We start from the raw sequence: 21,326 nt of genomic DNA, 5'->3' as shown, positions 1-21,326 counted from the left end.
GTTATTCACCCAGTGGGAGACGGTCACGAAAGAGGTGAAGAGTGTATCTGAGGCTAACACTGGAGGTTGTCCTTTGGCCCCCACATGCGCATGAATGTGTACGCACATACACACATGCATACATATACTTGAACCTACACACCACACCTGTGCCTACATATGTATGACCCCGCCACCACCACACAGAAAAGACATGTTAGTGTGGGTCATCAAAGTGCATACCGTCCGAGATTTTGGGTTTAAATGTTAGCTCCACCATGTGCTCCAACCGGCAGACTTTAGTTAAGTTATTCAAGCCCAGCTTACATCTCTGTAAAATGGGGATAATGATAGTTATGGTTTAGATAAGGTTCCCCGCAGGCTTGGTCCTCAGCTTGGTGCTATTGGCAAATGGTAAGACCTTTAAGAGGTGAGAAACTGTGGGGTGCCACAGATCACTGGGGATGTGCCCTTGAAGTGGATTGTGGGACCCTAACCTCTTCCTCTCTCTGCTTTCACTCTTGACCACAGGGTGACCTGTCTTTGCAATGCCATGCACTGGCTGTGGGGTATGCTGTCTCGCTAGAGTCTCCAAAGCAGTGTGGCCGCATTTTCTTAGAATAAGGGCAAACTGATGACAACAGGGAACCCTCCTTTGTAGCTGTGTTTTAAGGATTATAGGTCACATTATGCAAAATGCTAGGAACAGCGTCTAGCACAGATTAAATACTTATTAAAATAATATTAGGTGAATGGGAGATGGCTTAGACAATTAAATGTTTGCTTTGAAAGCATGAAGAACTGAGTTTGAAGCCCATAACCCCTGTGAAAATGCGAAGTGTAGTGGCAAGTGCTTGTAATCCCAGCCCTGAGGAAGTGGAAATGGTGGATCCCTGGGCCTCAGTAGCCCATCTAGCCTACTTGATGAGCTCCAGGCCAACAAGAGACTCTGCATCAGAAAAGGTGGGTGGAAGGCTGGAGGGATGGCTTAGGGATTAAGGCGTTTGCTTGCAAAGCCAAAGGACCCAGGTTCGATTCCCCAGGACCCATGTTAGTCAGATGCACAAGGGGGTGCATGTGTCTGGAGTTTGTATGCAGTGGGTGGGGGCCCTGGTGCACACATTCTCTCTCTCTCTCTTCCTCTTCCTCTGTCAAATAAAAAAAAAGGTGGGTGGAAAGATGGCTCAGAGGTTAAAAGTGCTTGCTTACAAGCCTGACTGCCCAGGTTCTATTCCCCAGTACCCACCTGAAGCCAGATACACAAAGTGGTGCATGTGTCTGGGGTTTGTTTGCAGGGACAGGCGGCCCTGGCATGTCCATTCTCTCTCTCTCTCTGCTCTTGTGAATATAAATAAATGTAAATAAAAAAGAAAATGGAGTATATATATTTTTGCAAAAGGTGATGACACCTGAGAAGTGACCCTTGAGGTTGTCCTCTGGCCTCCACAACATACACCCATGTACATCCAACACCTGCATCGGCAAATACCCGTACACACAGCCATGTGTGTACAAAGATTGTTGTTAAATGACCAAGTAAGTAAATCTTATTTAAATTGTTACTAGTTTTATTACTTTTCTATCAGCATTGGAAGTCCAAGGAGCTCCATTACTTCACTCTTTTTTTATTGTTACTGTTGCTCTTCGTTTTTTTTTTCTTTTCAATTTTTTTTTTTTATTAACAGCTTCCATGATTATAAAAATATTCACTCTTGAACGAATCACTGTCCACTGCAACTGATTCTTCCCTTTCATCGTTCCTTCTCCTGATCACAGCCCCGACCCGGCCCACGTGGAGCAGATGGTGAGCGAAGCTCTGCGGCTCCTGGCCTCAGCTCCGCCTCCGCAGAAAGCTGCACTCTGTCGCGCCCTGGGTCCAGTTGCAGAGCGAGCAGCGCCACCTACTGGACAATCTAAGCAACACATCATCCTCACGCTAATCTTTCACACCTAACGTGTTCGCATGTTCTGAATCCTCTGAATCGTGCCTCTCAAACTCAAGTGCACGTTCAAGTAAACGGAAAAGTGATGCTGGGGAGATGGTTCGGCAGTTAAAGTCACTTGCTGGTAAAGCCTCACAGCCTGGGTTTGATTCCCCAGTGCCCACATAAAGCCAGATGCACAAAGTGGCACAGGCATCTAGAGTTTGTTTGCAATGAGTGGCAAGAAGCCCCCGGCACACCAATTCTCTGTCTCTCTCTGCTCACAAATGAATAAGAATCATTTAAAATAGTGCAACAACCACTTTTTTTTTTAAAATTTTTATTAACATTTTCCATGATTATAAAATATATCCCATGGTAATTCCCTCCCTCCCCACCCCCACACTTTCCCGTTTGAAATTCCATTCTCCATCATATTACCTCCCCATTACAATCATTGTAATTACATATATACAATATCAACCTATTAAGTAGCCTCCTCCCTTCCTTTCTCCACCCTTTTTTTTTTTTTACTAATTAGAAACTGTGGGATTATGTACATGTGCATATATTAGGTATAATAATTTTTTAACTTTAGTTTCATTTTTGTTTTTTAATTTAAAACTGTTTTTAAAAGTTTATATTAAAAAATTATTTAGTTTTAAAGTATTCTATTGCTTGATTTCAAGAGGGCCATGGGCCAGCAGTCACAGAGTACTGTGTGTACCTTTAATTTTTATTTCACACACAAAAACGACATATTTGTTAATGTATGCAGTGTGGTGTTTGAATGTGTGCATACTCTACAAAGCTTAGCCAAGCTAATTAACATCCCATCACCTTACACGCTTATTTCTTTGCAGTGAGGGCATCTGAGGTCTATCTGGAGTAATGTGGTCACAGTCGGTTCACAGTTGTCTTAGCCCACCTGAGAGCCGCAGAGCCTGTCCCAGCCCCACCCCAGCCCCATCTCTGAAGCCAGGTAGCCAGGTGTTGGTCGGTGGTTGACCCATGGGGAAGCTTGGCCTCTTCATTCCCAGTCTTGGCTTCTTCAGCTATTCCTGGATGTCGGGAAGTTTCCACTGGTGTCTTCCACTTGGCCTTCTCTCCCCGGGCAGCATATGAGGACTTCTCAACTTTTCCAGTCTTGAGCTCTTCTCACCTGAGGAATGTTCATGTGATCCTGGCTCTGTATGTGCTTCGGATACACATGGACAACGCTATAGTGGGTGAGACATGGCTCTCTGGGGTCTGAGTGGAGGCCTCCCAGGCTGCACCCATGGACAGTGGGCCTGGCAATGGCTGTTCTCAGAGCGATGTGGGTGCCTTGTGGGATCAGAACCAAGGCTGTGGAGAAGTTACCCGATGCAACATGGGCAGGTGCTGCCAGAAATACCTCAGGTCCATTCTGTGTTTGACTTTGAATTACTTTTTGGTCATTGTATGTTCAGAAACTTTTTACTGTGGCCAATTTTTTCATGACTCCCACATTCAGATTTGTGACCCCATATGGGGCCACATCCCATGACTTAAGAAGTCCTGTGTGGTATATCTTCCCCTCCTTTGCCTGACTTCCACACAGTAGCTTTCTTGACCTTTCTTCTTTCTTAGAGAACTACTGAATTCAAAAGTAATGTAGTAAGTATGAAAAGCTAGGCATGGTGGTTCTCAGTGCTTAGAAGGCTGAGGCAGGAGGATTGCTGTGAGTTTAAAGCCAAACCAGGCTACAAAGTGAGTTCCAAGCTGACTTAGGATATACAGTGAATCCATGTGCCAGACAAACAAAAAACAAAAGAAACTCCACAGGACAAGCATAAAAGTTGCAAAAACTCTCACTTTTAAATAATAACGTTTGAAATTAAATTTAATTGTAAAGTTTGAAATACTCATTATAATTGAATTAATCAATACCAAAGTATATGAAAGTAGATAATAAAATTTATTTATTTATTTTGTTTTTTGAAGTAGTGATGTACGATTTCATGGTTCAGGAGGGGTCCCCCAAATTTATGAACGCCAAGTTTGGGTTTTGTCCTATCTTTAACAAAGAATTGATAAAGATGAACTCAAGAAGGATAAATTATGAATTATTAAGTTTATTTAGGGGGAAATCACAAATGGTGGGTTTTCTTTATATATATATAATATTTATAACATACAAATTATTTAAAAATATATAAATATATATTATATTTATAATATATCAATTATTTAAAAATTTATAGATATGTATATATATATATATATATATATATTTATTTATTTGACAGAGAGAGAGAGAGAGAAAGAGAGAATGGGCACACCAGGGACTCCAGCCATCTGCAAACAAACTACAGACACATGTGCCCCGTTATGCATCTGGCTGATGTGGGTCTTAGGGAATTGAACCTGGGTCCTTTGGCTTTGCAGGCAATCGCCTTAACTGCTAAGCCATCCCTCCAGCCCTGTGAGTTTTCTTTAAAGGAGATTGGGATCTAGGAAGAAGACTAAAGTGGAGTCATAAGCATGTGGGAGGTAGGAAACACACTGTCATGTGGGAAACACTGCAGAGTCCACCATTTAAGAACAATTGAGGTTTTTAGGAAAAGACAGGAGCAGAGCCACAAGCACGTGGAGGATGGAATGTAGGACCTGGTGTGGAGAGATTTAGAAGGAACACTCAGCATCTACCCCGAATTTCCCCATGCAAGAGTGCTAGCAGAGCAAGTGGTGACTTAAGGAAGAATAGCTCAGAGAAGACATCAAAACAGAGACCAAGAAGTTCAGATGAGAAATCTTAAGGAGGAAGAGAGTTGTACCCATAGTTACCCCAAGTTTAGAGACACAGGTCACAGGCCTAGAGTTAGAGAAAGTGCCCACGTGGTAGATCTAGAGTGTAAGGGAAATACACACGGGGTAGATTCAGAAGAAAATCACACGTGTAATTAAAATGAGAAGCTGCCCCAAGGTAGGAAACAGAGGCAAATAGAGAATTATTCTGAACAAGAAGCAATATTATCCTCCCCTACCCCACCTTGCTAGGCTGGGAGTGGGGTGGGGGAAAGACCAGACTCATGTGTATCCAAACAGAATAGAGTAAGGTCAGAAGAATCACACAGAGAAGGGGAGGAGGCGGAATGTAGTCTATTTTTTTTTTAAATTTTTTACTTTTTTCCTTTTCCTTTTCTTTTCTTCTTTTTTTGTTTTTTTGGTTTTTCGAGGTAGGGTCTCACTCTGGTCCAGGCTGACCTGGAATTAACTCTGTAGTTTCAGGGTGGCCTTGAACTCACGGCGATCCTCCTACCTCTGCCTCCTGAGTGCTGGGATTAAAGGCGTGTGCCACCACACCTGTCTGAGTGTAGTCTTTATAGTGATTTATAATGTAGTCTTTTGTCATGCAAGGGGAAGACCTAATTGGTTTATAGAACTGGAGGGTGGACCCCAGAGGGATCCACCTAGCTAGTATGTTAGGCTGTGGGCAGCAGGGGCACTATAGCCAGTTTTAGAGGAGTCTTGATTGGACATAAGTTTCATTCCTACCAAGGAGGGTTGACATGTGAGGTGGCATCTCCTGGTTCTCTCTAGGCTTCAGTTGCTAAATGAAACTGCCTAAAAGAAGCTAGCTTTTTCCTATTTCCCTTCAGTAGGGTCTCACTCCAGCCCAGGCTGACCAGGAATTTACTACGTAGGCTCAGGGTGACCTCAAACTCATGGTGATCCTCCTACCTCTGCCTCCCCAGTGCTGGGATTAAACGCATATGCCACCATGCCAAATCAAAATTTCTTTGTTTTATTCTCTTATGCCCAGTCCAAATTTCTTATTCCTAAGCCCACGGGTGATGAATATATGGATTCTTTGACATGTTTTCTATATACTGAACATCCATGTATTCTCTTTTAAAAGTCTTTTTCCTTCCCTTCTCCTTTCATTTCTCCTTCTCTTCCTTTCCTTGAGATGAGATGGGGTCTTTCCATGTTGCTTGTGGATGTTTTTTAAACTCCTGGGCTCCAGTGACCTCCTGTTTCAGCTTTCCAAATAGCAAACTAGAAAGATTTGATTGAAGCATATTAGACATAAAACTGGTATAAAATCAATTACATACAATGAAATACACAATGTCATATGTCCATCCCTATAAAACGCTCACCATATGCACACTCTATCACCCCTCAAGTGTGGAGGCAGAAAGACTAGGCTGTCATGTTCAACTCAGCAAGTATGAAATATGCAACTTATTTAAATCATTTTAAGAATAACACATGGAGAATAATACTCAGCCTAAATCCCACTGCATGTGTATTTTGTATGTGTCTTATTCATCTCACAAGGTTTAAAAAATAATCACCTTGCCAGGTGTTGTGGCGCACACCTTTAATCCCAGCACTTGGGAGGCAGAAGTAGGTCGATCGCCGTGAGTTTGAGTCCAGCCTGAGACTACGTAGTGAATTCCAGCCTGGGCTAGGGTGAGACCCTACCTCAAAAAAAAAAAAAAAAAAAAAGAAAGAAAAGAAAACCTAAACTAAATCAAAACAATACAAAATAGTCACCTCCACGTATATCCATCCCTGGGGGACAGTTTGGGACTTTCAGGATTTGGTTACATCCCCAGCACATGGAGAAGTCAGGCATATTTGGCAGATGTGGATGCTGGGGCTGCTCTGCCTCATTTGCTCTAAAAAATTCCATTTACAGGTAGATCATGGAAGGGCCATGGGAGGTGATGAGAGAGGAATGGCGTACTGCTCTGACATCTGTGACATCATGGTTTCAGAATGCGAAGAGCTTAGACAGTAAAGGAAAGCGGCGACAGCTGAGGCAAAACTGCGCGTCTATGAATCCCGTGTTTTAGAAGAAGCCTCATGTTTTGTTATTTGATCTCCAAGTTAGCCCTCTAAAATAGTGTCAATACAATCTCCACTGTACGGGTAAGGTGAGAGCCAAAGGGATATTGAACTATTGGGGTGCCCGTTTTAAATGCAGCGCTTTCGACTTACAGTACTGAGCGCTTCCATCAGACTACAAAGTCCCTAGTCCACCCTCCCCTTGTCCAGATGGGAAAGCTGGACTCCAGGGAGGCTGGGCAGTGCATCCCTCACCCCAGGGGAAGCAAGATGTGCTAGCAGGACCGGTCTCCTGTCTGGCAACCCAGCCCTCACCCCTCGACCGCTTCCTCCCCGAACTTACAGCCCGCAGTGACCATAGCGACCACAGGACTCTCCCTGGAATTATGGCTCTTCTTGGGGACATGGGCCTATCGCTTTGTTTGCTTTACCTTGTTTCTCTGTGTGTGGATAGTAGTATACGCGGTGTGTGTTTTCTGCCTATGTGAGTGCAGATGTGAATGCTCTATGTGTGCTGCATGCGTGTGAAAACCAGAGGAAGATATGGGGTGCCCACCCCTCACTCTCCTGCCTTACACCCTGAGGCAGAGCCTCGCACAGAACCTGGGGCTCACCACTTTTCAGTTGGGCTGGCTGACCACTGAGCCTTCACAGGGTTCTCCCGTGCTCCCCTCCGCACTGGGGTTACACGTGTGGGCTTCCATGCCAAACTTTTTAAGTAGGTGTTGGGGACTGAACTCAGGTCCTCATGGCTGCCTCTACAGCGAGCGCTCCTACCCAGCCCGTCATTCCTTGTCATGGCACATACCTGACAAAGCAACTCAAATAAAAGTGGGTTTGTTTTGGCTCATGGTTTGAGGGTTTGGTTCATCATGCCAGGGAAGGGGTGGCTACAACTGTGGCTTGTGGCTGGGGTGACAGGCGCGTGAGGCTGCTCACTTGCACCTCACTGGACCAGGAAGCAGAGACCTTAACCAGAAGTGGGGCCGGGGTATAACCTACGAGGTCCGCCCCCACCGAGCCAACTCCTCCAGCCAGCCTTCACCCCCCAAAGCTGCTTCTACTTCCCCAAATAGCACCACTAGCTGGGGACCAAATGTTCAAGCGCATGCAATCGTGGGGGACAACCCACCTTCCAACCACAGCACCTGTGAAGCAGAAAAAGACACCCGAATTGATCCTGAGCCGTTATTAGTACCAGCATCCAAGGTCGGGGCCTACCCCCACGCAAGGAAGCAAGTGGTGAGGGGACACGACTTGATTCTGAGACCTCCGGTGGACTCCCCAGGTTGGGCTGTGTGACCCACAGCGACAGCCCCTTGGAATGGCAGGTCAAGGGGATCGCTCCAGCAGACCCGGTCCCACATCTGTCTTCTGGCCTTTTGTCCGCAAGAAATGGAGAGGTGGCTCTGGGCTGCGGGTCTTCATAAAACACCCCTTGCTATGACTCAATTTGAGCGCTGGTGCTAAAGTTGCCAGTGGAGTAAGAGTGGTTTATTTTCTGCTCTCAACTTCTGCTTTTGGGAGTACTAACAAAGATTTGATCATTCTCTAAGGGCTGAATTCTGGCACAAGAATTTCCTGGAAATATAAAAGTGTCACCTGGGTTTGGCTTGCACTTAGGTAACCTTTGCTGGAACAACGTAGTTAGAAAGAAACCAGGAGACCCTTCTAGTCCAAATATTTCAAGCCATTTAATTATCAACTGTTCACAAACTAAGTGGGTTTTGTTGTTGCAATTAATGTTTCCTAGGACTACAGTTCCTAGAGCAAGCACTGCTTCATAAAACCAATTTAAAAGTGCACGCTGGGGTCAGGGATGGCTTACTGGGTAAAGTGATCACGGCACAAGCATGAGGATTTGGGCTTGGATTTCCAGAACCCACATAAGATGCTGGGTATGGTGGAGCGGGCCTGTAACCCCAGAGCTGGGGAGGTGGGGGAGGGCGAATTCCCAGGGCTTGCTGGCAGCCAGGCTAGCTGATCAGTTAGCTCCAGGTTTAGTGACAGATCCTGTCTCAAAAAGCAATGGGGGCTGGAGGGATGGCGTATCAGTTAAGGCATTTGCCTGCAAAGCCAAAGGACCCACACTAACCAGATGTACAAGGGGGTGCATGCGTATGGAGTTGGTTTGCAGTGGCTGGAGGTCCTGGCGTGCCCATTCTCTCACTCTCTCTCCCCCTCTTTCTTTGTCAAGTAAATAAATACATATAAAATATTAAAAAAAGCAACGTGGAAAGTGATTGAGGAAGACACATGAAAATCACCACTGTCTACATGCATGCTCCCACACAAATGCACACATGTGACTAGCCACACACATACGGAACTGCTCATGTTCACACACCACATACAGACACCAGCTATGTGAGGTTTCTCTTACGTTGTAGATTCAGCAGTAGTTTTTGCAGTTGCCAGGAAATATTGGTAGACCATCGGGATTTTCTTTTTATTCTTTTTTATTTAATTTTTTAAATTAAAAACTTCCATGATTGCAGACAATATCTCATGGTAATGCCCTCCCTCCCTCCACTTTCCTCTTTGAAATTCCATTCTCCATCATATCCCCTCCCCATCTCAATCAATCTCTCTTATTTTTCTTTTTTTTTAAAAATTTTTGTTTATTTTTATTTGACAGCAACAGACACAGAGAGAAAGAGGCAGGTAGACAGAAAGAGAAAGAGAGAGAGAATGGGCACAGCATGGCCCCCAGCCACTGCAAATGAATTCCAGATGTGTGCGCCCCATTGTGCATCTGGCTTATGTGCGTCCTGGGGAATTGAGCCTTGAACCGGGGTCCTTAGGCTTCACAGGCAAGTGCTTAGCCACTAAGCCACCTCTCCAGCCCCTTTTCAAAAATATTTTTACCTATGAGAGGGAGAGAGAGAAGTATGGGCATGGCAGGGACTCCTGTTTGTTGTTGTGTGTGCTACTTGTGCTTCTGGCTTTGTGTGTGCTGGAGAATTAAACCAGGGTTGTCAGGATTTTCAAGCAAGTGCCTTTAGCCACTGAGCCATCTTTCTAGCCTCACAACTGGGATTTTCAAATTATGTTGTATATTTTTTTCTGCATTTTTTCTTATCCAAGAAGAAACTTTTTTTTTTTTTGCTGAATATAATAGTTTCAAATATATGAATCTGAATTCTAAACACTTGTGTATGTTTACATCTCACTCTACGTATCACTGGACGTGACATGAAAAGACATGGTGAGTCAGGCACGGTGTGCAGGTCACCAATCAAGCCCCTGGGAGGCTGAGGGTGGGGGCGGCTAGTTCAGGACACCCTGCTGCGCAGCAGGAGTCTGTCTCAACAGCAAGCCAGCAACCCACCAACCAAGCAGGGAGGAGGAAGATATGGTCCAGAAGGTTAAGTAGTAACTCAAAACCCAAGGCAGGATGAGATCAGGTGCATGAAAAAAGATACTTTATTTATTTATTTATTTGCAATGGAAGAGAGAGGGAGGAGGGAGGTAGAGAGAGAGAGAGGGAGAGAGAGGGAGAGAGAGGGAGAGAGAACACAGACAGACAGAGAGAATGTGTGTGCCAGGGTTTCTAGCCATTGCAAATATACTCCAGATTCACACACCACCTTGTGCATCTGGCTTATGTGGGAACTGGGTAATCAAACTTCCAATCCCAGGGTCTTTTTTATATCACCCAGGTTGACACTGAACTCACAATCCCTCTTCCATTACCTCCCAAATAATAATATTACAGGCCTATGTTGCTATAGTTGGCTCCCATGGACATTTCTTTTTTTACAGATTTTTTTTTTGAGAGAGAGAGAGAAAATTGGCGCACCAGGGCCTTAGCTACTGAAAATGAACTCCAGACGAGTGTGCCACCTTGAGCTCATGCACCACCTTGTGCATCTGGCTTATGTGGGTTCTGGGGAGTTGAACCTGGGTCCTTAGGCTTTACAGGCAAGAGTATTAAGCACTAAGCCATCTCTCCAGCCCATCCTATGGATACTTCTATAAAAGGCATGAAAGAGTGATTATATCATTTGGCATTTCAAAATATCCTAAACTTCCTCATCATTGGTCCATCTACCACTAACGTAATTTTCAAAACACTTTCTAGGGTGAGCAGACCAGCAAGAGGAGTAGCTTATTTTGGCTCATTTTTTTTTAAACATGAGCTCAGGAGAGATGAACTTGTCAGTTTCTGATTTGAGAAGCCTTTGTGTTTAAGTGGCAAGTGCTCTTCACTGCTGCTTTTCTGTAGATTTAAATTCTTGTAAAGGAAGAATTTATCATTATAAAAAGATAGACACAGAATCTAGCCTCAAAAGACATTCTAGCTTCATCTGGACTGATTTCAGTGCCAAAATTAAGTTAGACCCAATAAATTCACTTAAGATTCATGAGTTTGTATTTATGCAAATAAACGAATGACTAAAACCATAAATTGGAGTGGTAAAATATTCCTCCTTACGTTTTAGTGCCAACGCATAAGTGTAGAAGGAGTAAGGCTTTATGAAATCATTAATAAATGCTAAAAGAATCCATTGATAGTTGGATGTAGACCGGCACATTTGCATAATGTCACAGAATTAATTACAAGGGCAAGCCAAAGGCAAAGCTGGAACTTACTTAGGGCTGAAGCAGCGTGGTGGGCGTCCCAAGGATCTGCATCACTCTTGTTCTAAATAAGACCAGCCTTACGTGCTTCTGGAAGCGGTGCATTGGGGTCGCTATGCTTCATTTCTCTGCACTCCAAACTACACAACACAAATACAATCACCGAGAAGCGTCAGACAACCTAAACTAACAAGCCTTCTCCCAAGAAACTAGCTTTTACTTCTCCTTAAAATCAAGGCAAAGAAACACAGAAAGGCTAAGTCATTTCAAGTTAAAAAAAGCACTACAGAGACAGAACCACTGAAGGATGGCATGATAAAGGATTCTATCTTGCACTGGGAGAATTAAATATGCATCATGGGACACTATAGGGGAAAATCTATATAGATATAAATTGTGGATTAGATTTCAGCTTCTTCAACTGTGAGTCATGACTCTATATGTGATTGTGACTGAATGAGAGGATTACAATAAAAAAGTTGTACTGGGTGAGATGGCTCAGCAGCTAAAGTCACTTACTTGCAAAGCCTGCTGGCCTGGGTTTGATTTCCCAGTACTCACATTGAAAGACCCCAAGAGGGAGACCCTCACTCAAGTCTCAAGACAGCATGCACCCAAAGACACACAGGAGACAGAGCTTGCTGCAAAGGCATGAGGCTTTACTCGGGAAACCAGAGCTCTGGGGCCGACACGTATCTCATGCAGGAGACAGAGGAGTCGACCCTGAGCCCTATTGGGTGTTTCTTTTTGTAGGGTTTTAAGCAAGGGCGGGAAAGGGGGGGGGTTCACAAGGGTATTTGCCAAGCTTGTACAGTTATGTCTACATATCTTATTTGTGCATAACCAGAGTTTAAGTCCTTGGTCAGGCTGTCTTGGGAAACTATTTTTTTCCCTCTTCCCGGGACATAAAGTTTAGGTTGACCCAACTAACCCATATCTTGGGCTACCTGCAGCCTATCTTTTAGCCTATTTTTTTTATTTACTCCTTCCTGAATATACAGTTCAGGCTGTCCCCTAGCTGTTTCTTCACTAAGTTTACTTTAAAATTTTCCATCCTGCCTTGCAACATAAAGCTAGATGCACAAAGTGGTGAGTTCCTTTGCAGCAACAAGAGGCCCTGGTGTGCCTATTCTTTATCTCCCTCTCCCTCTCTGTCTCTTCCAAATAAAATAAATAAACATTTTAAAAATTGGCGGTAGTTAAAGTTTCATGACGCCCAGTGACTGAACTTAGTTCGCAATCCAATGTGTGGTCAGCCGAGGTGCTTGTGGCAGCTCTCGCCCATGCGGCACCCCACAAGTCCATTGCGGCTTCAGTTGTGAACATGCCGCGTGCGCACACACCACGCAGCCCCGGGGCACACTGCCTGGAGCACCTCAGTTCAGATTTGAGGTGATTGCCTGCTAGGAGCCTCAGTGTTTTTTCCTGTACACACAAACTTTTCCATTCTTGTAGAAAAGTAATAGTTTAATTAATGGAAATGGTTTAATGAATATTTTCTTGTCATGATTACTCAGCATATAAGTATCAAATTACTACATTTTGGGATTGTATGTGTTAGAATTCTCGATTTTAAAAACTGCTGCTTCAGTTGCTGACTTGAGTTTCATAAAAAGAAAACCCCAAAAAACAAAAACATAAAGCAAAACAAAAAAGACACTAACAACTCAGTGAATTTTGGCTTGGAATTAGCACAGGCTTTCCTACAAGCTCTTAAGCAAACTTCTGCCATTTTGTACTACCAATTCACATACTATGGAAAGGTTGTGATTATGATTGAGACATCGATCCACTGTGGAAAATGTTGAAGGTGTCCAGTATCAGACAGTACCAAAAAATTCAGCCAAGATCCATGACTTCATTCTCTGTGTAAAAATGAGGAAGCACCGTCACCTCACTGGCACACAGACTTACTGTCACCTTTAGTAAGTGGCAAAACTATGTACCAAAGAATTGTGTTGTTTCTTTTGTGAATGTGTGTGTAGAGCACGCGTGTGTTGTGTGTGTGCATGCGTGTGCAGACTCATGGCTTTTTATGTGGGCTCTGAGGGGTTGGTCTTGGTTCTCCAGCACGAGAGGCCCTTATGCTTCAGTGCCTGTTCTTAACCACTGAGCCATCTTCCCAGCCCCCAAGACTTGTTTTAGAGTAAAGTTATTTATGACTTATTATTAGCAAATGCTCAATTTGTATGGCTATTGTATATACCTATATGCCTGGGATTGCACAAAAGTTTCTTGGATGAGGGCTGGAGAAATGGCTCATCAAAAAAGCAAAACCTGATGGCCTGGGTTTGATTCCCCATCACCCATGTAACTCCAGAGGCACAAAGTGTCTGGAGTTTGGGGCTGGAGAGATGGCTTAGTGGTTAAGCGCTTGCCTGTGAAGCCTAAGGACTCCGGTTTGAGGCTCGGTTCCCCAGGTCCCACGTTAGCCAGATGCACAAGGGGCCGCACGCGTCTGGAGTTTGCAGAGGCTGGAAGCCCTGGCGCGCCCATTCTCTCTCTCTCCCTCTATCTGTCTTTCTCTCTGTGTCTGTCACTCTCAAATAAATAAATAAATAATTAAAAAATATAAAAAAAATTAAAAAAAAGTGTCTGGAGTTTGTTTGCAGTGGGAGGAGGCCCTGGTACACCCATTCTCTCTCTCCCCCCAAATAAACAAACAAATATTTTAACAATTTCTTAGGTGAAAAGGGATTGCAAATGGAAAAGAAGCCCTGAACTATAGGATAGTACTATATTGATGGTAGCTTTTGAAATTTTTGTTATTATCCTACAGTTATAAAAGGCTAGTGCTCTTATAGGACATGCACTGGAGTATTTATTTAAAAAGTAGGTGCTTTGCTATTTTGTGGAGAAAGGATCCCAGGGGATATAAGCAAGAACCAGGAAGTCATTAGGAGGCTATTTAAAATCTATGAGACAAGCGAGGCTCTGACTGGATGGTGGTTGTAGAAATGATGAAAAATGGCTTAATTTACACTGAAAGTAGAACCAACAGGATTTGCTGAGTAGCCTGTGGATGAAAGAGAAGGAGAGCCAAGGGTTTTTGCCCTTGGAGCTGGTGATGACCTTGAAGCACAAGAGGAAGATGGTGAGAGGAGATGGTGGGGTTGGGACTTTAATCAGGGACTGCGCTTTGTAGCTTCATTCAGCTTCTGCTGAGGTGGCACTCAGGCGGTCCGTCCCCCAGCTGATGGCTCCAGTTCTCCAGTGGTTGAGATGTTACCACCAGAGGGCCCAAACCCTAGCTTGACAGTCAATGCTGCGAACTGGCAAAGCCGGGACCACCAGTCTGAGGGAGAACAGGGCCTTGGGCGGTGGGCACGGAGTCGGCGAAGTGACAGACACACACACACGCAAGGTGAATGTATCTGAGTGTATGTTACTGAAGTAGAGCATCAGGTTATACACAATTCTGGCTGTATAGGCTTAGCCTTTGCTTATTTAAGCGGTACAATTTTTATGAATAGTCTGTTCCAGGAGAGGCACAAATACATTGAGTAAAGATTACAGTCACAAATCTAATAGTTAATATCTCACCAAAACCAGTGTATGACAGTCAGTGGTTACAAATGACGTTTGGTTTTTAGCCTGCTTCAAGCATCAAGTATTTTTAACAAAAGTTCTAACGGGGCGACTTCATAATTCTAATATATTTTCTTCCTTGAACCATGCCATAAAAATGTAGGTGTATTCAAGCCTGCCTTCTCATAATTGGACCCCAGTTCTTTTCTTTATTTTTAAATTAAATTAAATTAAATTTTTTATCTTTTCACAATTTTTATTAACACTTTCCATGATTATAAAAATATCCCATGGTAATACCCCCCCCACTTTCCCATTTGAAATTCCATTCTCCATCATATTACCTCCCCGTCTCCATCATTAAACTTACATGCATACAATACCAACCTATTAAGTACCCTCCCCAGGTGTTTTCTCTTTGTGCTTTCGTAAGCAAGCACCAAGGTGGCTTCGACCTAGTAAGTCTTTCCACAAAAGTTAAAGATTACCAAGAAACATGCTTTTCACCATTGTTTATTAGCATATCCCCATTCCTATATAGTCCTGTATAAGGTAATGGGTTCATCGATTGGTTCTGGTCCTCGGAATTCTGACCGTGGCTTGAAACAACAGCGGGGTCTTTGGAGGAAGTGTCACACCATCAGGTGACTCAATTTTATGGAAACTTGTTCCATATCTAATTTTTACTAAATTGTGAAAGAACATCATGCTGCTGTCATAGGTCAGGAACAGTAGTAAAGAAGAAAACAGCGATTAGAGAGCAGCGAAAGGCACTACAAGTCTGGAGAATGCACATCCTTCCAGATGCTTTCTTCCTTGAAGCTTTCGCCTTGGCCTGGTGAACAAGTCACACAGACTCCACTGGAGTTGGTGTGGCAAGTCAACATCTTGGAGTGGCCTCGCTCAGACTTTATGAAGGCAGGCATTTTTTCCTTGGTGTTCCTTTCATTTCAGTCTGCTGGGGCGACTTGTTAATGCTCCTGGTGTTTCTGGGAGCAGAGTCCCTGGCCACTGCTGTTGGTGTGAGTGAATGCTGTTGACGGCACTTGCAGAAACAATCTTACCTTCTAGCTATGTGCTGATCTTAATGCACATTATAAAGGATCAAAACCTTATTAAGCCCATGATTCCATGAATGTTATTATTAGTACAAGCTTTGGTAAAGTGGTGGATTGATTTAAAGCCAATGAGAAGAAAAATGCAAGATACAAGAGATAGATGGCCAAAGTAAAACTTGGGAAATATTTTATAATATACTGTTAGATTTTAATTTAAAAATACCTTTAATTATGCAAATTGCTGGGGCCTGTGGTGCAGATGCATGTGCCCAGGGTGTGTGTGTGTGTGGAGACCAGAGAAGAATGTTGGGTGCTCCCTTCTCTCACATTCCTATTTTTTTCTTGGGATGGAGTCTCTCACTGAACCTGAAGTTGCCATTTCCTTTTTCTTTTTTTTGGTCAGACTGGTTGACCAGTGAGCCCCAGTGACTCTTCAGTCTTGAATCCCCACAAGACAAGGATTACAGGGGTGTGTGGCCACACCTAGCTTTTATTTATTTTTAAGTTTTAATTGACAGCTTCCATACTTATAGGCAACAAATCATGATAATTCCCTCCATTCCCCCACTTTCCCCTTCACAAATCCCCACTCCATCATATCCCTTCCTTCTTTCTATTAGTCTTTTATTTTGATGCCACTATCTTGTCCTCTTATTACGAGGGTCTTGTGAAGAAACTTCTATGCACTGTGAGGTCAACAATATTGATTGCATTGTAAGCAGTCCTACCCTTCCTTTGGCTCTTACATTCTTTCCACTACCTCTTCTGCAATGGACCCTGTGATGATTAAGTTTTGTGTCAACTTGATCTGTTTAGGAATGCACAGACATTCCTCATCAGTGAGTCTCTGAGGTTACTTGCAGGAAGGATTAACTGAAGGAGGAAGTCCTTCCCTGAAGAGTGGGTGGCCCCTCTCAGAGGGGGACTTTATATAAGGAAGCTATGGAAAAGCAAGTGTCCCCTCCTCCCAGTGGACTGCCGGTGCTGCTTGCTGCTTTCCAGCATGAACAGAGGACCAGCGTGAACTGAAGACCAATGGCTCCTCAGGAACCCTCCAGGCCTTCAGTGCTGGATTGGGACTGCCAAGGCATCCAGCCTCGTGGACTGAGCAGCTACCCCGTTCCTTGAGTCTCAGGCCTGAAAACTGCTATTGTTGGATTGCCCTCAACTAATTCAATAAATTCCCTTCTAATATAATTCATTCTGTTGGTTCTGTTCCTCTAGAAAATCCTGACTAATACAGACCCTGAGATTTGGAAGGTGTGATAGAGATGTCTCAGTGCTGAACACTCCTCTGTCACTTCTTTTCAGCACCATGTTGCCTTCTGGGTCATCTCTGTGGTCATCATCATGTGAAGGGAGAAGCTTTTCTAACAAAAAGTGAGAGTAGCATTAATATATGGGTATGAGCATTAAGAAAAGTGATTACAGGGCATTCTACTGAGCATAATATATTCATTTAGTTAGACAAGGTTAAAGTTCATGACATCCTCCACCGTAGGCTTTTGGTTAGGTTTTCAGAACAAGGCATGTATTCCTTCTCATAGAGTGTGCCTCCAGTCCAGTTAGAGAGAAGTTGGTTTCCCCCATAGCAGACATGCCACTATTGCACCTATGTGGTCATTTGGCCTGGTTGTCCAAACTCGAGGCTTGCAGTGTCCACTGTGCTCACCACTGATGACTTCTCTTTTACATGGGCTGCATGTGGTACAGCTTTTTCTAGTTTCAGTCGGCTGCTCTATGGGGAGGAGGTTATCAGCTCAGCCCCAGTTTGATTTCTCAGAGACCTTGCAGCCCAGGCATGTGGCATCTTCAGCAACAGGGTCTTACCATCTATTTCTGGTGGGAAACCAAGAACTTTGGCAATAGCCTGTAATGTTTTAGGGGCATCAGGGACCTCCTGGCCAGCAACTCACTGGAAGTTATCCTATCCCTGGCATTGAAGTTTTTCTAGTAATGGTCTATGGCTTCTGGATATGCCATTATCCCCAAAAGAAGGTTTTCATATGACTTATTCACAATATCCTGAATTTTGATTAACCCTCCCATCTCCTTTCTTCTACTCAATCTCTTCCCCTAACCTTGCTTAGGCCACACCCCACCCCGTAATCTGTTCATTTATTTACATAAATACAATACCATCCCCTTATATCCACCCCTCTCCTCCTTCCCTTATAGTCCTTTTCTAGCTTACTGCTACCAACTTTTTACTCCAACTTCATACATAAGTCTAAACATTTATAGCTAGGATCCACATATGAGAGAGAACATGTGATGTTTGGCTTTCTGGACCTGGGTTGCCTCACTTAGTATAATCCTTTCCAGATCCATCCATTTCCCTGCAATTAAAAATTTATTTATTTATTTATTTTTTTAATGAGCAACCGGAGATTGAACTCAAGTCTTCATGCTTATACAGAAGGCACTCTTAACCAATGATCCACCTACCCAGCCTTATGTAAATTTGTAAGCATGCCAAAAATAGACTGACTCTATCTTTGCACTCAGCCCTGCCTCAAATCCAAGGTAAAGGCCTCCTAGCTCACCACAGTCTAGCTCTGTGACCCAGGGAAACTCACAGGAATCTTGGACCACAGTTCTCTGTTTTAAAATGAAGGACTCAATACACCCCACAGTATTTGAACTTGACCATTTGCTAATAGGAAAGTGGTAAAATAGTTGAAACAGAGGAGGAATGCTGTGAAAGGGTTTACATTTCAGTAAAAAGGATTTCTTTAGGTAGCCATATAGGGCATCATATTTTATGATGGCTGAGGTGACCATCATAGTTTCCATGTCATGAAGTATTATGACCACATCTGTGTAGCCATGTTTCCACTCACCTTTTCAGGAGAAGTGCTCGCCTCCTCATTACTATGGAAGAATGTGGGTTTGGAGTTTGGCAGCCTCAAGGTGATATGATTCTAGATACATATTTTGCTATTTTCTAGATGTTGGCCCTTAAATAAATTATTTCAATTCCCAGAACATCATGTTTTACTCTTTGTTTCTTTCATTCCTTCCTCTCTTCTTTCTTTCTTTTTTTTGAGGAAGGGTCTTACTCTAGCTCCAGGCTGACCTAGAATTCACTATGTAATGTCAGGGTGGTTTCATACTCATGGCGATCCTCCTACCTCTGCCTCCTGAGTGCTAGGATTAAAGGCATGCACCACCACACCCAATTTCCTCTCTGTCTCTTTTTTTTTTGGGGGGGGGTTGAGGTAGGGTCTCACTCTAGCCCAGGCTGACCTGGAACTCATTATGTAGTCTCAGGGCAGCCTTGAACTCATAGTGATCTTCCCATCTCTGCTTCCCAAGTGCTGGGATTAAAGGTGTGAGCCACCACGCCCTGCTTCTTTCTTTCTTTTTTAAGAGAGAGAGAGTTTGTGTGCACACCAAGGGTCATGTGTAGAAGTCAGGGGACAACCAGAGGTGTTGATCCTCTCCCTGCACGTTATTTGAGGCAGGGTCTCTTCTGTCGTTTCTTGCTGGGAAGGCCATGGACTTTGGGATTCTCTTGCTGCACCTCCCACTGTTGTAGGGGCGTTGGGAGTGCAGACGCATTCTCCACTGGGCACCATGTGGCTTTACATGGGTGCTGAGAACTGAATTCCAGTTGTCAGACTTTCAGAGCAAGTGTTTTTAACCACTGAGCCATCTTCCAGTCCCAGCATGGTGTTTTCTATGTACATCCGATGAGATCATAATGGTCTTGTAATTATGGCAAATATGTGGGAAACCCTCCGCTCTCTTTAGGTCCACGGATGTCTATGGCTGCTTAGAGCTCTGTTATAGTGTTGCCCAGCCCCGATGGCATAGAAAACACCATGCAAGTGTAAACCGGACACTACCTACACAAGACCATCGTAAGAGGAGGGAAAAATCACATCAAAAGAGAGACTTACTGAGATGGGGAGGAGATATGATGGAGAATGGAATTTCAAAGGGGGAAAGTGGGGGGAGGGAGGGTATTACCATGGAATATTTTTTATAATCATGGAAAATGTTTTAAAAAATTGAGAAAAAATAAAATAAAATAAGATTCAAAAAAAAAAAAAGATGTCACACGCTGGCCAGTGAGCCCTGCTTCTGGGGACTCAGCAGTCTCTTGGCTTCTGTTGTGCATTTGGAAATAAGTAAACCCAGGTTGAGGGAGGGGATGACGTGGGTGAAGCTCTCTCTTCAGCTGGCAGGGGTAAGACTGTGCTGGAACATGCAGTGACTCCTCTGGCATGCTCCTCTCAGAGAGGCGGCGGGACCCTGTTGGGAATAGTTACGCCCTGGAAAGGGAGCGCTCCATCAATTAGAGGACATACAGCGGCAATGGGAATGAGTGTTTCGTAAATTCAGGAAATTAGCTTCAGTTTAGAAATCCCAAAAGGAAGCTTGTTTTGCATGGGTAAGGAGAGATTTTCCAGGGCTGACCTTTTGTAAAAGGAAACTTCTGATTTGAAGTTTAAAAACTCCCAAGGACTCATTCAAAGTGGAGAAGGGAAAAGCTTTCCCACAGGGAATCCTGCTAAGACATGTGCACGCTATAAAACCAGCAGCCTGCTGGCTGACAGAGTTTGGATTTTTGGACCTGTGTACTTCTTTTTCTTTTTCTTTCTTTCTTTCTTTTTTTTTTTTTTTTTAAGAATTTACCACTGAGTAAAATTATTCCCTAAATGATTTTCTATGGAGTATGATGAAATAAATGTAAGTTAGGTCAAACTTCCTGGATTAAATTGTCATTACATAGTTTTCTTTATTATTATTATCACATAAGTTGTTTAAGCTAATGGTTCTCTGTGGCACTTCCATACGTGCATATATCATGCACTGATCACATCCACTCCCTTCCGTCTTCTCCCCTAGCACCCTCCCTACCTCCATCCCCTCTGGCATATTTCCCATCCTCTAGTAATCCCTCTTCTCTTTCAGGTCAACTTATTGTTTCTTAAGTTTCCATATATGAGAAAGAACATGGTATTCTTGTTTTGTGTCTGGTTTATTTTGCTCAACATGGAATCCCCCACTTCTGTTCATTTTACTGTAAAAAGTGACAGGATTTCATTGTTCTTTATGACTGATACTCCATCATGCATGGCTGCCAAATTTTCTTTATCCATTCATCCCGTTTTACACTGATCCCGGTATCTTGGCTTTTCACTGCATTTTGTGAAGGGAGATGCTCAAGTCAACAAGTGTGGTGGTTAGAATGTAAAGTGTCCTCCACAGATTCATGCATTTAAACACTTAATCCCTAGCTGGTGATGGTGTTTGAGAAAGTGGTGGCATTTGTAGGAGGTGAAGCCTTGTTGGAAGAAGTGTGTGTTTGGGGGTGAGCCTTGAGAATTTACCGCCCAGGCCTGCTTTCTAGGCTCTCTCCACTTCCTTCCTGTTGATGTGATGATGTGGAACCAGCTGCCATGCTTCCCGGGAAATGATTGAC

This window comes from Jaculus jaculus, chromosome 1 (genome assembly GCF_020740685.1).
Source record: "Jaculus jaculus isolate mJacJac1 chromosome 1, mJacJac1.mat.Y.cur, whole genome shotgun sequence".
Lineage (NCBI taxonomy): Eukaryota > Metazoa > Chordata > Mammalia > Rodentia > Dipodidae > Jaculus > Jaculus jaculus.
Note: the sequence above shows the minus strand (reverse complement) of the source record.